This window comes from Rhodamnia argentea, chromosome 2 (genome assembly GCF_020921035.1).
Source record: "Rhodamnia argentea isolate NSW1041297 chromosome 2, ASM2092103v1, whole genome shotgun sequence".
NCBI lineage: Eukaryota > Viridiplantae > Streptophyta > Magnoliopsida > Myrtales > Myrtaceae > Rhodamnia > Rhodamnia argentea.
In genome coordinates this window covers 17450937-17473456 of record NC_063151.1, presented here as the reverse complement: position 1 = coordinate 17473456, position 22520 = coordinate 17450937, and the positions used below count along the sequence as shown (strand labels likewise).

Genomic DNA, 22520 nt, shown 5'->3' with positions numbered 1-22520 from the left:
GATTTCTGCTCCGGATATCAACTTCTGGCCGATTTTTCTACTTCCGTTTATGAGGAAAAGTTGATTTTTCTACTTATGAAGAGAAATAAATTAATTTTTACTTTTTCAGGTGGATCCAAAATTACTTCCAAAGCAAAAAAAAAAAAAAAAGCTAGAAGTAGAAAAATTGAAGTTATGTAACCAAATGGATTTTTACTCCGTAAGCATTACGAAGCGAAAATTTTACTCTAGAAGTGTTGTCATGCATGCCCCGAATTATCGAATGAATGGTATATTGAAAGATAAAATTTTTGTATCCTGAATCAAAAATCGAATTGATCAAATCATAAGATATGGAAAAATAATTAAAAAAAATTCTTCAGATCAATAAGTAGAAATAAAATGCAAACTAACAAGTTTTTAGTAAAATTCACGATTACCTTAATCTTGAGTACATGTTTAACAAATTAGCATAACATAAGTTACTGCAGCGCATTCCTCTTCATAAAAACTGCGACATTCAAACATAACTGGAGTGTTTTTGTGTTGGATCTGTATTATTGGTTTGTTCTTTACAGAATTTCATTTTTACAATTACGAAATCATAATAACATAACATGCATCATGCTATAGGATAAACCCTACTTATATGATAGATTAAAATCATGAATATATAAAATTGATGTATATGCTTGCAAATCGGTTGATTCGGTATAGAAAATCTACGATTTAGGCTTTGTTTGTTTCGCGAAAGTTGGCTCCTATTACTCACCTCATGAAGTTAGGGCCGTAGTGGAATCCTTCGTCGTAAGTGTTCACGATTTATTAATGGTGTTAACGACTTCACCTACGGGGGCCTCTTGAAATCAGTAACTTGTAACGATAAGAAGAAATTACTCCACAAAAATTAATCCGTGTATATTATCAATAAATTTTCTGTACCAAATTGGTTTGGATGGACTTGACTTACGGATATGCTGCGCTGCATCTAAGCAGTGTAACGTTTATGTTTGGTATTGTATAACTTTTAAAGTTGCATTACCATAAAAGAGGGAAAAGTACACTAGAAGTGTCATAACTTTTGCACGGCATTCACTTGAATGCCATAACTTTCAAAATGTTCACTTAAGTGCCATAACTTTCAAAAATCGTTCACTTAAGTGCCATGTTGACGTGGACGCTGAAAAGGCCGACGTGGCAGCCTGAAAGCTGACGTGGCACGCTGAAAAAGTTGTTGTAACACTCAAATGAATGATTTTGCTCCTACGTGGCACTCAAGTGAACGATTTTTGAAAGTTATAGCACTTAAGTGAACGTTTTGAAAGTTATGATACTCAAGTGAATACCGTACATAAGTTATGGCACTCATAGTGTACTTATTCCCCATAAAAGATGGATGAGACAGTTGCCCATGAGTCGTGGTAAGCTGTTGTAGCTTTGATTAGCTATAGCAACAAGGGATCTGCCAAACTCTTTGATTCAAGTTCTTACTTTTTGGTTTCATGTGAGACTTATTTCATCGTCTTCATCCCAAGATGTATTGCCCGGGACTTTCAAACTGCATGTCGTGCGGGTGTAATGCCTGAAGCTCAGAAGTTGTTACACATCCGTTTGCTGATAGTTTGCTCCTAAAACAAACAAGAGGTGCCTTATCCCGCACTGAAGTGAAATGAGTATCGTCTCTATATGAACTGTGGAATCCCATTCCTAAAAGACATTAGAATAACTTCAAACGCCAGATATATAAGTGGAAGGCTTTTAGCTTTACAATTGTAGACCATGAGCTAAGTGAGCTAGATCCTACAATACTTGCGTGCGGGAGCGGTTAATTCCATTACGGCCATTATTATTCAATTGTTTCATTTTGAGAGTTCTCAAAGAAATAATAGAATTATTGTATAATATTCTCATTTGAGACTTTATTGTAAGGAAGGATTTTTGCCACTAACCAATAGCAATCTTGTAGGGCAAACAATTCCTGAAAGATAGTATATTCACGCCTCAAAATCTGATTCCATTCTTTTCAATTATTTTTTTCAACAATTTTCAGGAATTGTTTCTGCAATAATAGAGTTAGAGCCAATCAAAGTCATGAATCCAAGACATGGTGAAATTGGACCGTTTCAATGGCAACAACTTTACTCGTTGGAGAGACAAAGATGATGTTCATTCTCACTGCCTAGAAGATTTCTTGCACGGTGGACGAACCGTGGATCTCCCAAAACTTATGTGAAACAAAGTTGGCATGGTTGTCCAATTATTCATATATTGGGAAGTTCACAAGGACATTGAAGTTTACCCATAAACTTCAATGGAGCCGTCTCTCCGGCTTTGTAGAAGTTTTACAGTAGCATCCCCCATCAGCATTAAGCCTCTATAAGACCGCTCTCTTCTCTCATTTGACGTTCATAATACAACAGCTACCACTGCAATTCATATTTTCACCATGGCCTCTCCTACCTTCAAGCATGTCCTCTTCGTCGCGTTAGCCCCCGCTCTGTCCTCTTTCCAGATGACAAGCATGGCCGATCCGGACAACCTGATCGATTTCGTGGTCCCACCGAACATCACGTCCATCAACGGGGAACTTCTTCACCTTCACCGGAATGAGAGCTCTTTTGCCGGTGGATCCTCCTCCAGCTTTCAAAGTGACAAAAGCGAGTGCGGCTGAATTCCCTGCTCTTGATGGGCAGAGTGTCTCGATGGCGGTTCTCGAGTACTCGGCCAGCTCAGTCAACCCGCCACACATGCATCCCCGTGCTTCCAAGCTCCTGTTCCTCATCTACAGGTCTCTCGAGGTTGGAGTCGTCAACACGACCAACAAGCTCTTCACACAGACGCTCCAAGCAGGCAACATGTTCATATTTCCGAAAGGACTGGTTCACTACCAGTATAATGCAAACGCAACGGATTTCGCTCTAGCCTTTTCTACATTCGGTAGCACGAGCGCTGGAACCGTCTCCCTTCCTGCAAGTGTGTTCACCACCGGCATCGGCAGCGGGATCTTGGCCAAGTCATTCAAGACGACTGTCTCCACCATTGAAGCTCTCAAAAATGGGCTTACACCACCCAAGGCCTAAGAGAGGAGGGCAAAATTAATAATATTGAGGACTCATTGTCTTCTGATTGAAATTTTTTCATTTGATTTTGCGTTGGATTAGTCTGACTGCTTTTTCTGTTCTTCATCTCAGATTGCTTAACGTAGAATAAGGATGAGGCCCCCAACAGTTCTGCACAATTGTGCTGGCGTTCTATTGCTCTTCAACTTGAAATCTATAGACCTTTAACTCCCAAATGGCTTTTGGGTCAAATTTCCTTGTTCAGGAATCCGCATATTTGTCGAGCAGTTTTCAACTCTAGAAGCTTACAGCTGCTGTGATTTGAGTCGGTTAACGAGCGATCTTTATGCGACGGACCACATTGTCTGTGTTTCGTCTATAGATCGACAGTGCCCTTGCTGGGGTTCTCAAATCTGGTCCGTTTCTCGTGGAGATTGATGAAACATTACATTTGTTGACCCGAGAAAGTAGACAGTGGCCAAAACATGCGTCTTAATAACTTCATCAGCGCGAATTACTCATCGGAATCATGAATATCATGGAGATGTTCTTTGAGTGCGACCAAAAATGGACTTTTGCGTCAGACTGATCACTTCCAATGCCGAATGCCAGTCATGTGATAATATAACTGGACTTGTTTTGCTCATTGTGTTGGTTAGATGAAGTGTTGTTAAATACAGATCTCGCAAGATTCATGAATGAACCCTTGCCCAGCGGCTGGCGCAAGGCAAACCTGACTCAATGGCCGACCAAAGTGAAAGGAAAACATAAAAGAGACGGAAAAAAAATATAGCAAGGCTATGGGCACCATGACTGATCACTAGTAAAATAATAAACAACGAAAAGAAAAATAAAAAAATAAAAAATTTGGAATTTTTTTAAAATTTTTTTTATTAAATATGTTCATGCCAGTGTTAACCGTGTCCCGTAGGAGCGTGGCTGTTGACACCTAAATTTTGACGTCCCATTAGGTGCACATTGCATAGAAAAATTAGGAACCAACTTCAATTCCTAAAATATATATTATTAGTTAATCGCATATAGATATTAGGAGCATTTGCATTAGGATCATACAATTGGATATTAATTGGACGGCGGTGGATGAGCTTAGATGAACATACTGAATTAAACTCACATTGGGATACTTCCATTGGAAACTTCAAATTGCTGAAATTTGCACGAACAATGAAACTTCATTGATGAGCATTTATAACACTAGAATGGTGGTCACGTTATATGAAGCAATCGGCACAATCCCACGATATTTGTGCATAATCCATTAATTTGGGAAGCAAGCATTAAAAGGGGAGCGAATTCGGAAAATGAAGAGGGCTGAGAGAAATGCCGGATCGTTTCATCACCCAAATCACGTGAAAGGGGAGGAGAGGTTCTGTCCTTTCCTTGAGTTGATTATGTCTTACGTCTTTCACGTCGAAAAATGGGGATCGGCCACTGATGGGGAGGGCTTATGGAAAGAAAGAAAAATCGAAAGGAAGGAAGCCCATGAAATCATTATTGGCATCATCTTGTGAGCAAATTAGCGAGACTATCAAGCATTATATTGCAAATCAGTGAGATCATGAAGGGGATCAATGATTCATTGACTGTTCCGTGATATTCTCTTGCCTTTTAAGGTCAAAACTAACGCGTATACAAGGGCCATTCACTGTCGGGAGGAGGTGAGGATTCATTGAGAACTCTTGGCCTATTAAAAAAAAAACGGAGACGCATCGTTGAGGAGAAAAAGAGGAGAGAAGGTTCATTGCCATTCTTTTTTTTTACGGCCAAGAAAAGTGAGATATAGTGGGGGGAATTGATGATTTCCAACCATGAATAGTGAGAAAAAAAAAGAGGAAAACAGAAAAGACAGAGAGGAAAAGGGTCGTCCACTATTGCATCCTTCCCCTCGACGGTCGACGACTAGCATGCTTTGCGGACTCACTGCGACTCCTTGACCCCTGTTCTACTACGCCTCGGTGACGAAATTTTCGTTCTCCGACTTGACAACAGCAGTTGACATTTACTTGCGTTTGGAGAATTCTTTGCTTTTGCAGATTTCCTCGACGTTCCAGATTCCCTTTTGTTGAGCCATCACGCTAAAAGACCTGCTGGGAATTTCTCCCATTGTCCTCCACAGTGACTTGCGAGAATCATTATTCACAGTCCGAGTCATTTGCGTTGGCAACTAAATTGTTCAACTAGGTGATTACTTGATCTGATTTTAAATTTCATTTTTTTTTTACTGATATGGTTTTACGTGATTTTAGGCATCATACCATCAAGGGTTACCGCATAATAATCAAATTTGATTATTAATTTGAGCCGCGAGACATGGGTCATTTCTCTAAGCAAGCTTGAATTTACCGCAGTCAATACTTTGTCAAGATTATGAGATCCATTAATTTATGACGTGAGACACGGATTATTTTTTTTGGATATCGTAATCTTTTGCCTAAAATTCCGAAATGTCATGCAATGGATTGAGTTATATTCTTATCCTATACTAAGCATTTTTTTTTAAAAGGGCATAAAAAAGAATCGCATGTTAATTAAGGATCATTGTAATTAGTTCTTTTTCTTTTCTTTCATGCCACGTGACATATATTAGAATAGCTGCATTTAATTTTGAAATTGCATCTCATGCATTGCATTTTAGCCTAGTTATCACTTTAAAAAAAGCGAAAAAAAATTAACTAAGATCGCATTCTTGCATGTACAGCTTAAATTGCCTATTAGGACTAAACAAAAAGGAAAAAAAATCATTCGCTTTGCTTGATTTTTTTGTTCTTGCAATTTATCTTTCCTATTTGTAGACATTTTCACATGTTGGGAGATAGGTTCTAAAATGAATCCAAACTGTCAGCCAAACATTTTTTTTTTTAAAAAAAGGTTCCGAAAGGACGTTAGAATAGTCTAGCGTAACCAAGTCCCCGAACTCGTAATCTCTAGTTCGTAGGAATAAAGTATTTCTCTCAATACTTTATTTAGATGTCTAATCAGCCTACCATAAAATGATTAGTGGCAACTCCAATTTGAAAATCTTTTTGCTTGTTAATTATTTGAACCATAAGTTGCTAGTTGGTAGAGTTCAAGAGGGCTCGAGCTAAGTTAGTTAATTTAATTAACCTAGTCATCCATTAACCTAGGAAAATTCCGATTTTAGATCACCATAGCGGCATTCATTTTAGCAATTTCCGGCCTAAATTGATCAGATGGACTCGCTTAGTACTACTGTGAAAAGATTTAGGACTAAATTGGTTTCATTAAAAGGTTCAAGACTGAATTGATACCGATACAATAGATTTATGGCTTTTTTGGTACTTTTTCCAATTTTAACCATTCGTATTGGGTTCTCCTGCTTCGGATTGAGTTAAATCGGCATAAGGGTAAATCTCTGGAAGAGTTGCAAGGCACAAGATTTCATTTTCATACCAATGTTCTTAAAATGCAAATTTATCGTTGCTCGAGCAGATATTGCTTGAAACAAACAATGCGAAGTTTACAAGGACATTGTAGTTTCCAAAAACGATTGCCGCCTCTCCGGCTTGATGTAGTTCACGGTTTCTCGATCCTCTCTCGCCTAACCCTATAAAAAATGCTCATCGTTCAAGCTCGGTCACCACAGCAAATAGCACGAAAGCTCTATCCGCCGCCACCGCTTTCTTACGTTGGCTACTCCGGTCTTCGGGCACGGATTCTTAGTCGCATTAGTCCTCGCTTTGTCCATCTACCAAATGGCGAGCGCCGGCGATCTGGACATCACAACCGATTTCATAGTCCCACGTAACGTTATCGCAGTTGATGGAAATTTCTTCACATTCACCGGCACAAGAGCTCTCATGTCGATGGATACTCCCACAGCTTTCAAAGTGACGAAAGCAAGCACAGCAGAGTTCTCTGCTGTTATCGAGCAGAGTGTCTCGATGGCAATTCTTGAGTACTCGGCCGGTGCGGTTAACCCACCCCACCAACATCCTCGTGCATCCGAGCTCCTATTCCTTGTTTACGGATCACTTGAGGTCGGATTTGTCGATACAGCTCTTCACTCAAACACTTTAGGCTGGTGACATGTTCGTATTTCCCAAAGGACTGGTTCACTACAAGTATAATGCGGGAAAAGTACATTAGAAGTATCATAACTTTTGTACAACGTTCACTTGAATGCCATAACTTTCAAAACGTTCACTTAAGTGTCATAATTTTTAAAAATCGTTCACTTAAGCGCCGCCGCTTATGTGGACGCCGGAAAAGTTGACGTGGCACCGGCAAACCAATTTTTTGAATATTTTAAGGTACATGTGGAAATTTTCATTAGTTTTTATTTTTTTTACAAATTTTATTTTTCTGGTTTTTTTTTACTTATTTAATATTTCAAAAAAAAAAAAAGAGAGAAAACCCTTAGGTTTCTCGGTGGTTGTCGCCGGCTGGCCCAGGGGCTAAGGTTGGCTCACCCCGGGCCAATGTGGCCACGACGGCCATCGGGACCTTGGCCGCAGCGGGCTAGGGTGCGAAGCCCTCACCAAATCCGGGCAAGGGCCTCACCGCCCCCCCCCCCGCCAAAGGCCCCCCGTGGCAACCGAGGCCGTAAGAGCCGTTGCTCGGGGCTAGGGTTGGCTCGCCCTAGGCCGGCGAGGCCACGATGATCGGCCGCCTTGGGGGCCTTTGGCCGACGGGGACACGAGACCCTCGCCTAGATCCGGTGAGGGCTTCGCGCCCTCACTCGCGGCAACGGAGGCCGCGACAGCCATTGTCCAAGGCCGTTGTGGCCTCATCGGCCCAAGACGAGCCGACCCTGGCCCTTGGGCCAACCGGTGGTGGCCGGCGGCAACCCTCACCAGCCACCACCGAGAAACCTAAGGGTTTTCTTTTTTTTTTTTAAATATTAAATAAGTAAAATTAAAATAAAAACATTAAAATGAATAAAAAATTAAAGAAAGTTTCAAAAAATATTAAAAAATGTAAAGAAAATCCATGTGGCACCGATAAATTAATAAAATAATAGTGAAATGTCCACGTCAACTTTTCCGGCAAAAGTAGCACTCAAGTGAACGTTTTTGCTCCGATACGGCACTCAAGTAAATGTTTTTGCTCCGATATAGCACTCAAGTGAACGTTTTGAAAGTTATGGCATATGGCACTCAAGTGAACACCGTACAAAAGTTGTGGCACTTCTAGTGTACTTTTCTTGTATAATGCTAATACAATAGATTTTGCAGTAGCTGTTTCCACATTGGGCAGCGCAAACGCCGGAACCGTCTTACTTCCTACAACCGTGTTCACCGCTGGAATCGATAGCGGGATCTTGGCCAAGTCATTCAAGACGAGCATTTCCACCATTCAAACTCTCAAAGTTGGGCTCATGACACCCAAGGCCTAAGAGAGGAAGGCTAAAAAAGACGAATTCATTGTCTTGGTATTGAAATTTTTCATTGGATGGACTAATATAGCTAAAGTCGTTTCATTTGATCAGTCCCAACTGTCATTCTTTGTTCTCATTGTGTTTCTTAATGTAGAATTTTTTATGTCATTACTCTACTAAACATGGGATTTTGAGATTACAAGGTGTCATGCACCGATCCCCGGCCCTGCAACAACCCTACCAAAATGCCTCGAGTCAAAATGGACGACGTCCCAAGCACGTCATTGACCCATTATTTTTTTATCTTTTATTAACGCATGCGGAACATGTAATTTCCCCAAACAAATATAACATTTACAGGAATAGAAAAGTAGGATGTCAAACAAACGGCCACATCAAATAACAACACGACGATCATTTTTGTCTAATTATCTTGTTAATCCTGGGAAGTACGTACATACAAGCCCTACCTCGGGGCCACTTTCTACAATCCTCAAAAATACCAGCTCGGGGTTGGGGTTAACACTACTCCATGCTACTCAAAAAGAAGCCACGTTCACTTCTAGCTTTCCACAACTAAGGCCCGAAAAATGGTTAACAACAACGGGTGAAATATAAAATCTCCGTGAGTCAACGCCTAAGTCCGAGTAGGACACCGACTCGATCAAGACATCATAAACAAGCGGGATAATATCGATAACGGATCAATAGTGTGCAACACACGCCACGCTATAACTACCACATGGCCAAGTACAATATCACGATGAATCCATAATCATATGCAAACTTACTCCGCCTTGGTCCACACGACGAACAGTTCATATGTATACATGCAATCATTTGCATACAATCAAGGCAATTAATTAGAACATTCATCACAACTCGCATACGCAATGCACCACACGTGTTCTAATTATTAGAGGCCATTAGGCCCGGCACACTAGTCGGTTGGTGCCTGGCACACTAGTAAGTTGGTGCCTGGCACACTAGTCGGTTGGTGCTCTACCGGCATAATCGGGCATCGTCCCATTCCTTCGCCGACGGCGATCGTTAAGCCGTGTGATTCCGGTCATCACGGCACGGCTAACAGGCATTCCCGTAAGGAGCGTCGATCCGTCACAAGCTGCGACCGGCATCCGATCACTCCAACGTCACGAACTATCATGCATCTAATAAGTCGTGTGATTCCGATCGTCACGGCACGAGCTTATCGGGTTAACCCCCATGTGACCACACAAGCACGCCAAACAATCAAACCAATTTATATCTTCGCATTTAATCCAATGCACATACACAAACAATCGTGCTCAAAACTTGGCTCAAGGCCCATTTAATGCTTAAAATCTAGTCCTCACGTGGTCACACAAATACACTTGTCATCCACAAGATTTTACATCTATAAACGAGGTGATCAATAACATCAATCCAGACAAGCAATAGCCAATATACAATCACTCAATAATAATAATAATCGTGCAAGAATGATTAATTAACAACAATTAATTAACCCGACTATATTTAATTAATCTGACTTGATTAATTAATCCATATTCCAGTTAATAATGTCAAAATATACAATGAGCTCGGTTTCGGATAATAATTCGATCACAGACAATTAAATTATTTAGCCCCAGCTAAACAATCTAATTAACAACTAATAATATTAAATATATCCTTAAACGTAGTTAACGCCCTATTCGTAGTTTAGGGGATAACTCACCAACTCCGATGGTCGATGTCGAGTTGGGTACCACAGCGATGACTTGGGCTCGAGGTCTTGCGGTTCAACTTCGGTTCCACCTCGATTCGGCTTAGTTTGTGGACGTCACGGCCTCGGCTCAGATTTTCGAGCAAGAGAGCTTCCGTTCGTGTCTCGTCACCGGCACGGGCGTGACCTTGGGCATAGCCGCATCGCGGCTTAGAAACTCGGTCACGTGGCCCACATTCTCAACCGCTTGGCCCACGGTCTCGGCACACGGGCTCGGCCACAAGGGCACGGGTTCTCGGCCACTCTGCCTAATTTCTCGGCCACGATCCAGGCTCACAGGCACACGGGCCGAGCTCACGGGTACACTTCCTAGGGTCGAACGAGGGCACGGCCGAGAGAGGTGAGCTCGGTGGTGGCTCGGGTGGCACGGGTTCTCTACAAACAAGGGCAACAGCAGCTTGGCGACGACCGGTGGCTGTGGGTGTTGGGTGGGGGCACGAAACGGCTGGAGGCGATGGCCCGAGAGGGTAAGGTCGCGAGTCTAGCTGGTCCGCGGGGCCGGCGGTTCGAGCTCACGTCGACGCAAGCGATGGGTGAAGTTCGGTGACCGGCGGGTGGCTAGCTTGCGGCTTGTAACTAGGCTCGAGCGAAGGAGGGCCGAGATTCATGGGTGAAAAGAGGAGGCTCCGGTGCCGGCTCGCGAATCCGACTCGACCGACGACACGACTATGGGTCGGGGGCGCGGCCGCACATGCGATGGGTGGGGCTGATGGCGGCCGAAGGGACGAAGGCCGGTGATTGGAGGTGGTGGCGGCCGAGCGTGGTGGTGTGTTATCGATGGTGTGTAGATTTGGGGGGGGGGGGGTGGTCTGCTCGCGCACAAATGAAATAAGAAGAAGAAGGAAGAAGAAAAGTGAGGGAGAAGATGCAGCGGAAGAGAGACAAGAGAGAGCACGTGAGACTTGGGGAGCAAATGGGGTCATCAGCCAAGGTAAGAAAAAGAGGATGGAAAAGTCAAAGAAAAACAACTTGGGGAAGGGGTTAGATGCTGACATGGGCAGAAGTGAGGTCAGCATGGGAGGTTGTGATGTTGGGCGGCCACAAAAGAAAATGTGGGGGAGGGGATTCAAACGAATAAAAGGAAAAATGAAGCCCACAAAATAAAACCAACTCCTCATAACAAATTTTGTTTTATGAGCTTAAATCCTAAAGGCAAAATAGTAATTTAACAAATGGACATCGGATGGTCATTTGGTTCAATCGATTGAGGGCAAAAATGATATTTTCGTATTTAGAGTTGGATCAAAGCTAAATTTGCGCACGAAGATTCTCGGTAAAACGACTCAAAGTTTGACGATTCAAACTTGACTTTTTCTTACAAACGTCCCGTAATAGCCAATCATTGACTACTAAATCCTCAAGATCAAATTTCACTTTCCATGCTGGAATTTATAATTTTTCCTAAGAACATTGAAATTCCAGGACGTCACACAAGGCCACCAATCAGCGGTGTCTACATTGGCTTTAGTTCCATGTCCTTGCACTATATATAATTTGAGATGAGGCCTCCCTATAATGCTGGAAATGAACTCACAAGCTGCAAACCTTTTTTCCCCAAAGAGCTGCCCATCTAAGTTCACACTTTGTCGTCGATTCCCCTCGTTCATGAAATCTCAAACTTGCTAAATAGTCTTCAACTCTTGAAGCCTCCAAGTTTCTAGATTCAGGCCGCCAAAGGAGTTGTTGAAACTTTAATTATTGGGCTATTAATACGGGTTTGCTCACTATATATAAGGATGCAATATGTAGTTATCAAATAACAATTTTCTTTCCTTTTCTCTAACATGGTATTAGAGCAAGGTTAAAATCCTAATCCCTCGTGGTTATCGAAATAACCACGGTAGCCCCTTGCTCCTTCACTGTCGGCCTTTCACTTGTCCCCGATTGCTCACAACTCACTGCCAAACATCTAATTATTCATCACCCATCGTCCATATCTAATTCCTCACTCTTTCACCTATCGTCCCTGTTTCACCAATCGCGCCCCCCCAAAATCAAACGTTTTTTCCATTGCCCCCGCTTCGCCCATCAACTAAAGAAGCTTTCTTCACTCATCGCCCTCAAAGCTTTCTCCCGCACGACCATCCAACATAATAGTCGAGGAATGACCATCTAAGGCGACTCGATGCTCCACTCATCCGTACCTCGCGGAATCGAGCGCTTCACATGAATTCTTTGCCTTGTATCATCAAAGATACACCTAACTGGTCCGTAGGAGTATCGATGTAGTAAATTCAAAAGTCATGCAACAGAAGAGAAACAACAACCTAGTCTGCAAGAAGGACCACAACTTCGATGACAAAACTAGTCTGTAAGGTCTCTTCTTGTGCCCGGATGTCGAAGTGCTCGATTTCTTTAGGTACTGAGTTTGATTTGTTCTCGTTTGTCTAAAATTGTGATATACTCGGACTATAGAAGGACCACAGCTTCAATGACAAAAGTTGTGCTTTTGGGACCGTAATTGTGTTGTTTCTTGACTAGTGTGGGGTTGAATATGTTGATGCTTGTCATGTTGGGTTCAAGAAATTAGAGGAATTGTATGTGGATGTGAAAGAGGGTGAACTATTCTCTGTTATTGGCAACAAATCATTGAGACCCACTTCCGTTTGATGTTAGTAATTATTGTGGCTGATTTTTTATATTGGAGTGAAGTATTTGATTTTGGTAGTCACTTTTGACGGAACTCTAAGTAGTGGTGATATATTTTCGACGGTGTTGGATTATTGAATTGTTGAGGTTAAAGTTCACCATTTATTATTGAGTTGTGGCAAGAAACTCGGCTACTGAATCTATTGTGAGCATTGATACTAGTATTACCAATCTGAAGTTGAGTTTTGTCAAACTAGATGGGACAAATCATCCTTCCCGGTCTATAGCAATCGAGACACATCTTTTAGCCACCACCAGAAAAGTTATTTGACGTCACTTCCACCTTTAAATAAAACGAAGGTTGATGATTGCCATTCTCGTGATGCTGCCATTCGGACATTGTTGTGGAATACCATGGATTCCAAGATTAGTCCTCGCTTTATGTGGTGTACAACAGCCAAAGCCATTTGGAACAAGTGCAATCTTATATTTACGGGTGGAGATAACATGAACCGTATTTGTGATGTTTGGGAGGAGCTATTTGATCCACATGCGGGAGACATATCTATATCCGATTACTATTATAGGTTCACCACTCTTTGCGAGAACCGGACACTTATTTGCCTCGCTATTAATAACAATAGAGAGTTGGCTAAGTGCCAAGATGATATGAGAGTTATGTTATTTCTCCGAGGGCTTGATCCTACTCACTCTTATCTCCGAAAATATATTACTTCTCCGAATACTCTTCCATCAATTGATGAGGTCTTCTCTCATGTCCTTCGGTACATGCCCGACTCACCATCTGCACTCTCTTTTTCTATACCTATAGCTAGTGCCATGGTTTCTCGCTCATCTAGTGGCCGTGGAGGCTCGGGGTTACCGTGGTCGTGGAAGATTTGGTGTCTCTCCTGGTTGTGGTCATGATAGAGGTAGGGGTGGTGAAAGTTCTCATTATTGTGACCACCGTCGACGAACCGGCCATACCGAGGCTTATTGATATACCCTACATCCCAAGCTTCGTCTACAAGCCGCTTATACGGATGTTATGGAATCTACAGCACGTAAGAGTATTGATCAGCCCCGGGAGCTACCTAGCACTATTATGTTGTCTTAAGCCGAGTATGAGTCCTTAGTGCATCCCAACCAGGTGGCGGATTCCTCAGCTCATAGTGCTACTTTGGCGCAAACTTCTTTAGGTAATTTCTCGTGTTTACTCTCTCGCGCATCCACTTCCCGGGTCGTAGACTTGGGTGCCACCAATCATATGACCAGTGACTCTGACTTATTGTCCGATATCACTTCTATGTCTCCTAGTTCTATTACACTTGCCGACGGTTCAGTTCACAATCCCATATCACTAGATAAGGGGATGTAACCTTGGGTCCCTCTCTTTCTCTCTCATCTATTTACCATTTACTAGCTTTCCCATATAACTTACTTTCCGTTAGTTCCCTTACCATAGATTTCAATTGTTCTGTGACGTTTACCTCTATCCGTTGTGTCTTTTAGCATCCGAGGATCGGACTGATGATTGGTGGGGGCATGAGTCCAATGGGCTGTAATACCCGAACAAAAATCTTATTGCTGTTGCTATTCAAAAGAGCACCGCCTCCGACTTCTTTCAAATGCATTGTCGTATGGGTCATCTACCACCTAACATAATTCTTTCAAATGCATTGTCTAGGAGAAGCTTGACAAGTTGGTCTCCGGGGATCCGTCCGAGAACATAGACACAAGAAGTTTGGTCATGATCTATCAAGATGATCAAAGCTTCATCTCAAGTGGGAAGGTTTAAATCAATAGCATGATTCTAAACTCTGTAGACCATCTAGTAATTAAGGATAGCAGCCAAAGAATTATGAGTTTGAGGGGCTCATGTAATTTGCAACCGAACTTTAAGGGTTGAGAGTAGGCTTGGATTAGCAAGAGCCATGTTGAAATTTGGGAACAAGGTAACAAATATTGTGTCGGCGTTCAAAGTAGTTTGGACTATACCAATTCAAGCATGTTGGTAGTCCAAGAAGCGAGTATCCGGAAGAGCAATCCTTACTACCACAAGTAAGCCTTTTCGACTATGGAAGGATAAAGCAAGATGAATAGCTCCAAAATGAAGGTGAGTGAAACCTTGTTGGATTCATTGGAGTGGGAACTCCCGAGGAATCTATAGCGTTACGAATTGTTCTTGCTAGGTAGCCAAGATGTAATGCTGGTCAAATTTAGAGGATCGGACATATTCCTTTACAGAGGGAGGAGTATACCCGATAAGGTGTTTTATAGATTTGATGGGGGAGAAAGAAAAAGGTTTGGAGAAGGCAGAATATGGAATTATAAGAGGAAGCTGCATTTTAGAAATCTTACTGTCTTCAAAATATGCTACCTCATATAGATAGTCAATCTTAAAAACGGTAGATTTTCGAAGTTCTGGCGGAGGAGCTAACAAAACTTGAGATGTAAGTTGTATCGATGAAGAAACATCATAGGATTCCATGAGGGTATGAATTCTTCTCTTCTTCGCAGGTCCTAGTTTAGAGTCATAATCTTAGCTTAGACCGACGATTATGGCTCTGATACCAAAAAGGAAGCATAATCTTAACTTCTCAATGGACATGGACTCTTAAAGCTCTCAAGACCCATGGGGTGGTCCACCGTCACATGGCAAAGATTGAGTTTGGGCTGACACAGGAGATAGAATAGATTCGGTTGGAGTCAAAATCGGGAGTGGATTAGGAAGAGATACACCCAAAAAATTATCTTCACTATCTCGCTCCCCCTTAAGAAATTTTTTCGAAAAAAAAGGTTGTAGTTCAAGAAACGAGACATCAAGGCTAGGGTAGATTTTTTTTTGGTTTGAGGTTCATAGTACTTGTAGCCCTTTTGAGTTGGAGAGTATCCAATAAAAATACATTTTACAGCTCTAGGATCAAGCTTAACCGGAAGGGAGCAAGTAAATGAACAAAAACAGTACAACCAAAGACCTTTAAAGGCAAATTTGAATGAATACGGGCCGTTGGAAATTCCTTTTTGAAGCACTCTAAAGGTATGATATATCGAAGAACTCGGGTATGCATCCGATTAATTAAATATGATATAGTCAATATAGCCTCGCCTCACAAGTACTTAGGAACATTCAAAGAAAACATTAGAGTATGAGCTACTTCAAGAAGATGCATGTTCTTTCTTTCAGCAATACCATTTTGTTGGGGTGTATCACGACAAGAGGATTGGTGTTGTACACCTTTTTCCCTCAAAAAAGTCCCCTAACACCGATTGAAAAACTCTGTGCCATGGTCAGCACGCAAAATGCTGATTTGAGTTTAAAAGAGATTTGTGACCATGTGATAAAAATCCTTGAATAATTTTTCAACCTCGGACTTAGCACTCATCATATAGACCCAACTCAAGCGTATGTGATCATCAATGAAAGTCACAAACCATCTTTTTTCGGTTATTGTAGTAATAGGCGAGGGACCCCAAAATATCATTATGAATTAAGTAAAAAGGTTTGGATGCACGATAGGGTTTTGTAGTATAAGAGACTCGAGTACTTTTAGGAAGAAGACAACTTTCACAATGAATTGATGACAAAACTACACCCTTAACCTTACCAAAAAAAAAAAAAAAAACTACACCCTTAAACAAAGACAAAAACAAATGTCTTAAATATTCAAAACTAGGACGTCCTAGTCTATGATGCCATAGTAAAATCTATTATTGGGCAGGAGATGAACAAGAAGTATTGCATGCCCGAGCTTTTTTATCAAAGACGGACTCATCAAAGTAGTAGAGACCATCGACCATTCTAGCACCGCCAATCGTCTTCCCCGAAATCTGCTCTTGAAATTCACAATGGGAATCAAAGAAAATGACACGACAGCTAGAATCTTTAGACAATTTGCTAACAGGAAAAAGGTTACAAGCAAGTTTAGGAACATGTAGGACATTCAAAAGGTCTATATAATCTGAAATTTTTATAAAGCCTTTTCCCGCAATGGGTGAGAAACTACCATCGGCTATTTGGATTTTTCGATTTCCCGAACAAGGAGAATAGGATTTGAATAAATAGTGAAGACTTATCATGTGGTTAGAGGCACCCGAATCAATAATCCAAGTGGCAGTAGTAGAGACACCGAAAAGAGCACTTGCGTTACTACCTTTATGGGCAATAGATGTTGTTGGTTTACCCTAGACTAAGTTAGACTTCAGTAGTTGCAAGAGATGATCAATCTGCTCCTTGTTGAATGGATTAGTTTTACCTTCATTGGCCGAAAGATAGGTTCTGCTTCCCATCTTGCTGCCTCTCGTAGACGATGCTAGCTTCCCATGGATTTTCCAGCATGTTTCCCGAGTATGTCGGGGCCTATTACAATGATCACACCATATACGAGGCTTCTTATCCATCCCGCGTGTTGTGTAACTCAACTTGCCAACATTTGCTTCAGAAGCAACCAAAGCCGAAGCATCAGAATGCCCTCCAGCATAGGCTTTTACTCGGTATTGGGTTTACCAAGCATGATACTCCTTCGTCTTTCTTCTCTTCTAACTTCAGAAAAGGCTTCACCAATAGATGGGAAGGGCTGTCTACCAAGTATCCTTCCTCTAACTTCATCAAATTCATTACGAAGGCCCGCAAGAAACTTAAAAATACGATCAGCCTCGGTTACCTCCTTACAAGGCTGGAAAACTTCAACGGACCTCCACTCATAGTTGTTGAAGAGACCTAGATCCCGCCACAACCTTCTTAAGATATTGAAATACTTTGTGACCATATCGTCTCCTTATTGAATCTCACCGAGCTGCAACTTTAGCTCATAGATTTGGGACCCGGTTCCCCAAATCGAATACATTTGATTTACACTATCCCACAATTTCTTGACAATAGGACAGCACATATAATTGGCTCCAATTTCTTCCTCCATAGAATTCACTAGCCACGTCATCACCGTTGAATTCTTAGCATCCCAAACAGCCCAAGTCAGGTCTGTTTTTGTTGGTTCGATTTTATCCCCGGTCAAATATCCCATCTTCCCTATCCCTCGAATATACATCCGAATGCATCGTGACCACCGAAGAAAATTATCACCATTTCGCTTGATCGTAGTGATTTGAAATGGGTGAGATTCAATATGTATCGGAGTTTTTTTTTTTGAAGGTTGCATTTTGCTAGGAGTAGGAATACTCTCGGGGGTTTTATCGGACATGCTGAATATAAGGTAGAAATAAAGAGCGCAAGACTAACGAAGGTTTGCCAGAGTTTCAAGCTCTAATACCATGAAGATGTAAGTGAGGAAATATATTTTTCCTTATTTTTCCAGAAGGTTACAAACTACCCTTTATAGGAGTTATATACAAGGTCAAAACGGAAGTATACAACGCAAAAGAAAATAGATAATTATTCCTCCTAATTATGCTAATCTAATATCCTCACAATCGTTGTGAATATAACAACTAACTAATATGACTAATTGGACAACTATCAAATATAAGAAATCAATTATTGATACAAGAAATCAATTAAGGACTAATTAGATAGCTAGCTGGTTTTGAGAATAAAATCTCAGACGTTTCAACAGTTTTCAACATCCAACACAATAAATGTCACGCCCCGTGTCCTTCGAATGCACCAACATCCCTTGACTACCGTTACTTAATTACCTTCCGAGGATCGAACGGCAAATACGTGTATGCAAAATGTAATGCGTATGTGGAAGCGACGACAACTTCAGACGTTAATCTCAACATGATGACTTCAGAAGACGAGAATAACATTAAACATAAAAGAAAATACAATCATTCTTACAACATATTAAAAATGACAAGACAAGTAAAGGTTCGAGAGAGGTGGTCAACTTCACAAAAGAGAATGACCTAACTAAGGCCTATACCTACCTTAGAGGTGTCCAAAAAGTCTAATGGCATAGCTAAACCTAAAGGTCGGGTACACTGCCATCGGAGAAGTCCTCGTCGGCCATCGGGTCGTACTCTGCTGAAGTATCCGACTCCACGTCTCCAGGAGTATCTACCTCCTCCGAGTCAGAATCCAAGTCCATAGGTGCATCGAACTCGTCCTCCATCTCCGACTCGAACTCGGAATCCAGTGGTGCATTAAACTCATTCATTAGCTCCCGCTCGGACTCAGTAGGCTCTTCGGACTCCGCATCAGCATCCGAGGGCTCCACCACTTGCTCTCCTTCCATCGCCTCCGGGGGTTTCGATTGTCTATCTTCGGGCTTGACTTCGTGGTGGAAGACTTCGCCATCCGGAGGAGTGGGATTGCACCAGCCCGGTATCATGCTCCGAGGTATGTCAAAGCTCCTCGTAGGTCCAAAGGTCGTATCTCCATCCCGGTAAAACCATGCCTCAAAATAATGGGACTTCCACTCATCATCTCCCACGTTGACCCACACTATGCTCCCTTTCCTAATGTAAACCTTATCCTCATCTACGGGATACTCGGTAACCGAGGGCATGATGTCCATCGGCACCCCAAAACGTTTCGGCGGCATACTCAAGGTCGGTGGTCCGAAAAGTAGGTCCCACGACGGGGTGAGATTGAGTCCCAGTAAGTTGATCATAAGCCTACCCTAGGTCTACAAGACCTCCGAGCAATTTATAAAACACGTAAATCAACCAGAATAATCATAGGACTATTCATACTATACTTAAGATTGAATTAAACCGACACGACACATGCTTTCAATCGCCGGTCAAATCATCACTAAGATCGAACTTCGACTTAGGCACTTGTCAACAATTAAATCACAACGCATGGCAATAAACTCCATGTGGCTCAAAACGCTCAATAGTCAGGCCCGCAATTATCGCATCGAGCTTAATAACATCTATATAGTACCCGCGTTAGTGCGCATCAGGTTACCATCTCAATTCATAGATAAGCGTTAATACGCATCAGGTCGGTCTTGCGTTAATACGCATCGGGACGGGCACAAACCCCGCGATTATCGCATCATGGTACGATGTGCATAAATACTCATCATATATTTCGATCGACTATAAACCTCGCGTTAATACGATCGGGACATTCATATGCACACTTTCACAACCAGAGCATACACATTTCATTCCATGCCCACAATACAGTCGGCCCACATTTTAATACTTCATGATCGAGTATAAGGGAAATTAAGCCAAATTCTCAATAATTGGTTCGCGTTATTCACCCATAGTCGAAAATCATCATAGCATTTCAAAAGCTTCCTTATCCATTTTTAGCCAACATATCAAGTCCGAATTGCACTAAAAATCCAGCCCATACAATAATTCCACATAACATTCCCAATTAGTCCAAATCGAAATTTTAAGGCTCTCCGCATAAATTTCCCAATTCAATTCCACATTTCCCACACATGGCCAAATATACTAGAGGTCCACTCAGCAATTTCATTTATTTCACAGCTCATTCAAGCACAAATTCCAATCGTAGCAACATGCACCAAATTGACATTCAAAGGCGCCCATTTTCGAAGACAACCTACTCGGCCCTAAACCATCACAATAGATCCATCATATTACACCTATTCCACCATGATACATACCTATTTCTCCCCCACACGGCACAAACATAAACCGGCCATAGTAACTCAGAACCGGTCTCCCATAAATCACGCCCAAACAGCCCATATTCTCACCAAATCAACATCCAATCATGCTCCTTAGTATCCTATAGTCCTAAAGTAAGATTAGGAGCCACTTACAACTTGATTTGGTGAAGAAAAATCGAAGAATGAGCCCTCACTTTGCGCGACCAGATTCTATGCACAAGGGGCTCTCAAAGATGCCAAGCAATCCGAGTTAAGGACCCCCAACGTCCACGGTCCAGCCAGCGATTTTCGAGAGAAAGAAGAAGTGGTGGCAGTCCGGTGGCGTGGAGGCTTCACAGCCGAGCAGGAAGGAGAGGAGGGTGAGGTGGTGGTAATCGGTCGAGCTTCCCCCGTGAGCTAGAAAGGGAGAGGGAACCGAGAGAGTGAAAATGAGAAAAAATGAGGGAGTGAGGGAATGGGAGAGGGAATTCGGCTGAAGAAGAGGAGAGAGTGGGGGAGAGAGAGATGAGTTCAAATGGAAGAAAAAGAAAGGGAGGAAAATGTGAGTGGAGAGGTTCAAGGGGTAGGGGATGTGACATTAGGAATAGTAGAAGTTGGTGGTGGGGAATTTGGGATTTTTGGGGAAATAATTAACACATGGTTTAATTGATCTTGTAAGAACACTTTTGACCAATATACTCCTAGATATTTTGCGCCAAGAGGGTGGGGGATTAAAAGACCGAAATGCCCTCACTCAAATCCAAAGGGCGTAACAAACACTCGGGGGCAAAATGGTAATTTTCGCACTGCAATCTAAATTTCACTTTTCTAATTCATGTGGAGTGCTAAACAATCTTTATTGTCCTCGACGAGATGTCGTCCAATTTATTAATATTGGAATCCTCAAATGTCCGGCCTCTAATCTCGAAGTCTATTTCGCGCTCAAAATCGACCGATTGAGAATTCAGTACATTTCGGACTAACGGGCGGCTCTTAGGAGTCACGCGTATCGACCCGTGATTTGTGTCACGTTTAAGAATTATCCGAACCACGGTGACCTTGATTGTCATGTAATTGTGAGGGTAATTACCGGTTCCAAAAGGACGTGATCGTCAGAAGTCAATTCAAGTTGATTCGCAAATTATACTATGGTCAAGCGAAATCACCCGCGAGCCGATTGCACAACGCTAGCAAATCGTTCTAACACCGATCTTGGATCGACCCGCGATGGTCCAAAATATACCCTCGACAATCCTTATGGTCGTGGTACTAATCCACGGCCGAGTTCTTTAGTCCACGTACTTAGATCTTATTTAGTTATTCGCTTTTGGTCACTCAACTCTATAGAGATCAATTCCGAGCGAAATTACTGAAATACATCTATGCTCATTTTATTCATTCATAAACTTCGAAATGGGGTCGGAATTCAGAATGTCACAATAAAGCCGTCTACAAAATAACCTGAACCATAGAAAGTTGTATCTAACAACAAATCCATGCCATCATCATGAAAATTCATGCTAAAATCAAGCTTGACTAAAACCAACACAGGAACAAGATTCCAACAAATCTTTGGAGCATACAGGATATCGTGCAAGAACAAAGTGTGACCACCACGCATGATACGTTGGCGAGTGTCAATTCCTTTAACTTCCACTCTTGAGTTATTCCCCATGTAGATCCACTTTGTTCCACGTGGAATTCGTTGAAATTCCATAAAAGTATTTCTATCTCTAGCTATATGGTCCGGGGTCCCTAAGTCTACAATTCACAAAGGATGAGATTTAGTTAGAAATAAAGAACTTGATACATAACTAACACTTTTAAGTATACAAAGGGTTTCTACCTTCTTCAGCTCACCATAGTCAAGAGCGAAACGACATTTCTTGCCTCAATTATAACATTTCACCCTTGAAATGTTTCTTTTAAAGGGACACTTCCATTTTCCATTTTTGTCAAACATTGGTTTCTTGTTAGATTATTCCGCTCCTTTACCTTTCTACTTCTTGAACCCGCCAGGATGTTTGCGCATGGAGCCCGAAGCTCCATGTGAGCTAAAGCCAACCAAATACACATCGGTTTGTGGCTTAACCGCCGAAAGACAGTCCTCTTCTAGCTTTAGGTGGAGCATAGCATTCTCGAAGGTCTTGACATTCTCGTTATGGATCGGATTAACTCTCATGTGCTCCTAGCTATGGGGCAAAAAGTGAATCACTGCCCACTTT

General features: G+C 42.0%; 2 pseudogenes; both read left to right on the top strand.

The window, feature by feature from the left end:
- Positions 1-2425: 2425 nt before the first annotated feature.
- LOC115727470 lies at positions 2426-3059 on the top strand (annotated as a pseudogene).
- Positions 3060-6528: 3469 nt separating this feature from the next.
- Positions 6529-8415, top strand: LOC115729924 (annotated as a pseudogene).
- Positions 8416-22520: the final 14105 nt, after the last annotated feature.